This window comes from Chroicocephalus ridibundus, chromosome 5 (genome assembly GCF_963924245.1).
Source record: "Chroicocephalus ridibundus chromosome 5, bChrRid1.1, whole genome shotgun sequence".
Lineage (NCBI taxonomy): Eukaryota > Metazoa > Chordata > Aves > Charadriiformes > Laridae > Chroicocephalus > Chroicocephalus ridibundus.
Window position 1 is genome coordinate 35495328 of NC_086288.1, and position 5743 is coordinate 35501070.

At 46.9% G+C, this 5743-nt stretch overlaps 1 long non-coding RNA gene across 1 annotated transcript; it reads left to right on the forward strand.

The window, feature by feature from the left end:
- The first annotated feature begins 333 nt into the window (after positions 1–333).
- On the forward strand, positions 334–5514 carry LOC134516163 (uncharacterized). Its single transcript, XR_010071239.1, has 3 exons — positions 334–478; positions 1487–1617; positions 2369–5514. It is a non-coding gene; the product is annotated as an uncharacterized LOC134516163 (long non-coding RNA).
- The last annotated feature ends 229 nt before the right edge of the window (positions 5515–5743 follow it).

Below are 5743 nucleotides of genomic sequence, written 5' to 3' on the forward strand. Positions count from 1 at the left end.
TTTCTTCCCTAGGGTAGCTAGATGAACTCAAGTAAATAAGGGAGATTTTATGAGGGTTTTTTTCACTTAAGCATTCTGTTGTCAAAGACAGCAGGATTGTAAATCATCCTTTATTGCAGGAGCAGTTCAGCCTGGATCTGCAGACAGCAGGAATATGCAATCTAGATTAAAGTCATTTTGCTTACTGATGTTTTCAGAGCCCAAATACCTTGGGTAGGATCTGGGGTCTCAACAGAGACCGGCAGTAAAGCAGATTTTTTTTTCTTCTGAATAACTGTTTTTGGAATTGACAGAAGTCTCGTGTCCTTTTTCAGGTCTCCTGAGAAGGCAGGGCGATATTCTCATCAGCTTTCAATGCTTTTGAAGGATGGATGCGTTACCTTCAACTACTTCAAACAGAAATTGAAACAAACCAAGTTTCAAGTTTAGTCCCTTGTTTTCTTATTTGGAATGGGAGGTCTTCCCAGCGGAGTTAGAGGTGTGTTTGCACTCTTTTTCCTTGAGAAAGTTGCATCAACTGTCCCTCTTTTCTTTTCACATGCTGGTCATGCTACATGGAATAAAAAAAATCTTTGGGATTTTTCCCAAATGGATAGAATTGAAATGCTTAGATTTGTATAAAGCAAAGAAAGATAACCTAGCCCTCTTGCTGAAGATTCATGAGTTGCCATAAAATCTAGAGGTATCTCTTCGTAGGTTAGGAGTTACAGTATGTCCATGCAAACTCTCTACCTCTGGCTGCTAGGACTATGAATCATGTGGAATATGTGGTTCTGGTATTTTCATTGCTGGTTACTTGCACAAAAACATGACCTTTTAGAAATACCAGCCTGTCCTCCTTGCTGTTGCACGTCACATGAGAATATAAATATATAAATAACTTTAGAACATTTTCTCCTATGACTTTTTTTGAGTTTTCGGTTTCACGTATTTTCCATTGGTAAGAGCATTACTTAATGAATGCATTTAATTGTTTTTGATCATCCATAATTGTATGGCCACAGAGAAATCCAAGTAGCGAGGCACCAATTCAGAAGTTCGCATTGAGTAGTGATCTACTTCTTTATATGCTCAATTAAGAGAAAATAAAATATAATGCCAACAGGCAATACAATTCCTTTAAACAGTATTTCTAGCTTGAGTGGTAATGTGCTTTTACATCCGTATGATTTACTGTCCCTCTCTGGCTGTCTAGTCCTCTAGTTCATGCTCTTCACACATGGCAATTACCCAGTCACAAATGTATTTTCAGGCTGGAACTTTCACCCTTTTTTGCTGTGAGAAAAGCAGTTACAACCCTCCTCTTGGTGTTTTGGGGAATTATGATGGTGATAAATTGCCTCTTGAGATTCCTATACTAACAGTTTCTAGTACATCTGTTAAAGAGTATTATTACCATCAGTCCTACTTAACAATTCAAAGTGTTTAATCTAAACGTAAAAAAGAAAAAAAATCAGGTGGTAAGATTTTTTTGTTTTTATTACAGTGATGAATGCACACATACGTGCAAGACAGTAAGGCTGCTCCTGCACCTGAAGAGTTTGGAGACTGGGAACAAGGTCCTGCGGTTACTGCGTGTGCATGAAGATGGTTTTGCAGTGCCTTGGCCTGAGAGCGGTGGGTTGATAGAGCACCCCTCTATAGAACAGGGAGCGGGAAGGCAAGACACGGGCAGATGTTGGCCTTGCGGCATTTGGGCTTCTCCTCGGGTCAGAAAACGGGCTGTGGGCAGCTGAACGGTGGGGCAGGCCGCTGGAGCAGTACTGGATGATGCTTGCGGGGAGTCAAACCTACCCCACGGGATTTTATCCCCACTTTTTCCTTCCAGGACTTAGATGAACCTGATAAACTGAGCCACGGCAGGGGTGGGCAAGGAAAAGGCAGGTGGATATTCACCACCCCGCAGACCTCAGCATAAGCCCGCACCACATTCCTGGCTGTTTTGTCAATTATCTTCAATGTTAATAACTGAATGGAGCTCAAAGTTGGAACAAAACCGAGAGCGACGGGGCCCTGAACGTCCCCCAGAGCTCAGCAGCGGGTGCTCATCCTTGGCCGTGCAGGTGCCACCGACTGCCCCGCGTCCCCAGGGCAGGGCAGAGGGGCAGGCACGGTACTGGCCGGTAGGGACCCCGGCGCCTCTGGGGCCTGCAGTGGGAACACGGGCCGTGCATCGGCCGGGCAGGAATGCAGGCGGCTGCGGGAGGCTGCCCCGTTGCCAGGCAGAGCCTCCCTACGCCCGCCTTTCGCCTCCCTCCTCAAAAAAAAAAAAAAACAAAACCAAAACCCACTCAAAAATAGTTTAGCTGCAGGGATGCACTATAAATTTCCTTCGTTAAAAATGAACTGGCACTTTTGTGACTTGCAGGGTCTGCAGCCCCAGCTGGGGTTCAACAGGGCATGTGTTGTTGCCTGCCTTTTTACATCTGGGAATAAGCCAGTCGCTTGTTAACAGTACCTAGCAAGTGGGAGAAGAAAAGTGGCATTAAACCCAACTCTGGCAAGGAGAAAAATCAAATGGAAAATATGCATTTTTAATATGCCACTGGGTAAGTATATAAGAGCAGAACAACATTCGTTGTAACCTGATATCCCTCAGGAATGAGGGAAAAGCTGACTGCTTGCTCCACTGAGCCAAAAAATAAGAAAACATGTAAGTGCAAGTGTGTAGTCAGCAGCATAAGGAATAATGCTTCAGAAAGCCGAGAGCAAAGCTGGAGCGTTGAATGGTAAAAGGCTACAGTTTTACATAGAAACACAACCTCTTATTTGTAACCTATTTGTATCATAGTCTTCAATATCCTAAAGAAAGTCCCGATCCTTCCGCATTTACCCAGCCACCAGATGGCTGTTTTGGCAGAATCTAAGAAAATATTGCATGTTAAGCTATCTTCTGATTTCTTGCTGGAAACTAAACAGATTTTGGATGTCAATATGTAATTCATTAGAATAACCCAAACCTATTTCCTAGGCCGGATGCATTGTTTTCAGAGGTCTGCTTGTTTAATGTACTATCAAGCCCCTTAGAGCAACACCGCAGTTGCATTTCATTTGAGCGTCACCCCGCATATACGAGAGGTTTGAAAAAGCGACCCTGCGTGGCCTTCAGGCACCCAGCGGAGTGCATTTTCGGCATGGCATGCGGAGAATTAGGCACCCAGCTCCTGTGGCTGATGGGATTGGCACGGCTCCTCATCCGGACCATGCTGGGGCTGTACCGCTGCCCGTCCAGCTGCGAGTTCCGTGCCGCTGGGAATAACTGGTGAGTGAAGGGCCACGGCCCCTGGGATGTGAGTACAGCAGATTAATGCCTGCACATCCCTGGGGAAAGGGCAGAGGTGCCGTGAGGTAAAGCCCTGCGCATCAAAAATGCCCGCCCCTAAGGAACTGAAAGTACCTGCAATTATTTGGAAGGAGGCTGTACCAGTGCCAGTGTCATTTTCAGAAGACAATGACGGCAATTACAGTTGCGGGGAATTGCAGTTGTTCTGTGAAGAGAAATGAACAAGCTTACAATTGCTTTCTGGGAAATAAAAGAAATCTTTAGAATATCCAAATCATCTGATTTTTCTGCAACGCTTTTCTGGGTAGCATTTGAAAGTGGATTAGAAAGTAGTAAGTATCTAGGCTGATCCCTGGCTATTGGAATAAGAGAAAAAAGTTGCTCTTTTGGCTTTTCCCAGGGCAGCCTGGGCCTCCCCACTGTGCTCTGGGGTCTGCAGCATGGCAAAGGTTTCTGCAGAGATTCCTCCAGAAATCAGACCGTTGCAAGTGAGGGGGGTGACGTGGCTTCTGACCCGGGGGGAGGCATTACCTCCCCACCTTTCCTCGGCTGTAGGAGCAGGGTACCACTCGGCTGTAGGTCGGCAGCGTGGGGAGATCATGTATATTTTGTGCCCTTTGAGGAATGCTTGTTTGCAGCTGAGTACCCATGTCTTCTGCCCCTGGAAGAAGCGTCTCGTATTCATGTCACATTCGACTTCAGTGGCGGTGGAACTGGGGCCCTGGAGAGGACTTCAGTACCCTGTATCTGCAGCAATGTCATGAGATACTCAACTCTTGCCTGGGATTTTACTGCTCTGTGCAATATAGGCATCCAGAAAGGAGTGTTGTTGATGTTGTGGATTGAGCTCAGGTCCCATCATCCTTCCCATTTCCATGTCAGACAAGTTCTACTGCTCTGTCTTACCCTGCCACCCACCCTACCGCTCCCTGCGCTGCCCGGGTGCAAGGCAGCACCTCTCCTCATCCCCCATTAAAACCAGCCCTGACATCAGTGAAATCAAATGCCAATGCTTTGGGGTAGTCAGAGCAACTTTGTAATGGCAGTCCTTCTCCTCAGGGACAGATCTATTTTCTCCCTCGTAACACCCTGGCTTTTCTTCTCCCTAAAGGACTGAGCCCCTCACTTAATGTACTGCAAGAGCAGGGTGCTGTGGAAGGGCACTCGGTCAGAAACCGGTGGCTGCAGCCGCGCTGGCTGCCTGCAAAGAGGCGAGCCGAGAAGACGGGTCGTGCCCAGAGGTGATGCCTCCTCACGGCAGCTCTGTCACAGCGGGCAGCAAGCCCTGCCCCGTCTGGGGACCCTGACCCGTGCCCATCGTGATGCCCTGGCACCGTGCTGAGCAGCGGCCGGCCCCCCCGGCTTCTCCGAGGGTGTAAAAAAAGAGGTGGCCTTAAGGCTGTGGCATGAAAAATCCCTGGTACTTCACAAACCGTGCGCCTTGTGCTCTTTTTCTAGGTTAGCTAAATTCCCCCCCTCAGTTTCAGATGGAAGTGAAACTCTTTTACTTGCTGTTGAAACAAGTGAGGGGGGGATAATTTTGCATGGCAACATCTTTTTCTCAAACGGGTTATTCGATCAAGTAACTGCAACTCACAGGTTTCCAATTGCTCCCCTAACTGCCCTCTGGCCTGTACCACGAAAGAAATAAACACGTTCGGCTTTTTTTTTTTTTTTTCTTTCTTACAGAAGAACATCTGTGACCCATTAACGTCGGTCGGATCCTGGGCTGCGAAGCCAGCTTTGGAGCCAGGCCTGAAGCACGGCTCGGGCAGATCGGTCATTCACTTCTCCAGGAGTTTGGCATTGCTGTTCTCTAGTATTTTATCAGCATGTTTATTTTTGTTATAGTAGCACTTCAGGACTTCAAAAAAGACCGACAGCAATATTTTACTGTGTGCAAGTAAGCTTTTAACAGTAGCGTTTCCAATTTGGTTGTATTTTGAAATCGTTCTTATTTTTGTGCTGTGTTTTTTCAATGTCAGCAGGGCATCTTCCTCCCTCAAATGCGTCTGCACACACGTGGAACTGCTGCATTCTTGACAGCTAAGGTTTTTTCTGACATGCTGCAGTACTAAACTGATTCTGTTGCTTTACACCTTTACCAGGCTTTAACCCTTTGGGCTAAAATTTCCCGTGCCCGTTATCTGCCTCCAACTGGTTTATTTTCCCTACTTTTAGTTGTAGCGAAAAACAGGTCCGCTGGACTGAGGTGAAGTAAAACTACATTTTACCCCTATTAAAACCTTCTACAGCTATTGAAGTTGAAAATTAAACTGCATGGTAACGCTGCCGTGGCTCACGCTGTCTCCTTTTCCGCTCCACTGAGCTTTGCCTGCAGCCGCGCCCCGATGAAATACCGTGGTTTTATGAACAAGATGCAGCCGGCGAGACACGACGCGGCTCTCCAAGTGCTGCCTTGGCACCGGGCTGCGCCCGGCTTTTATTGACAGTATTTGT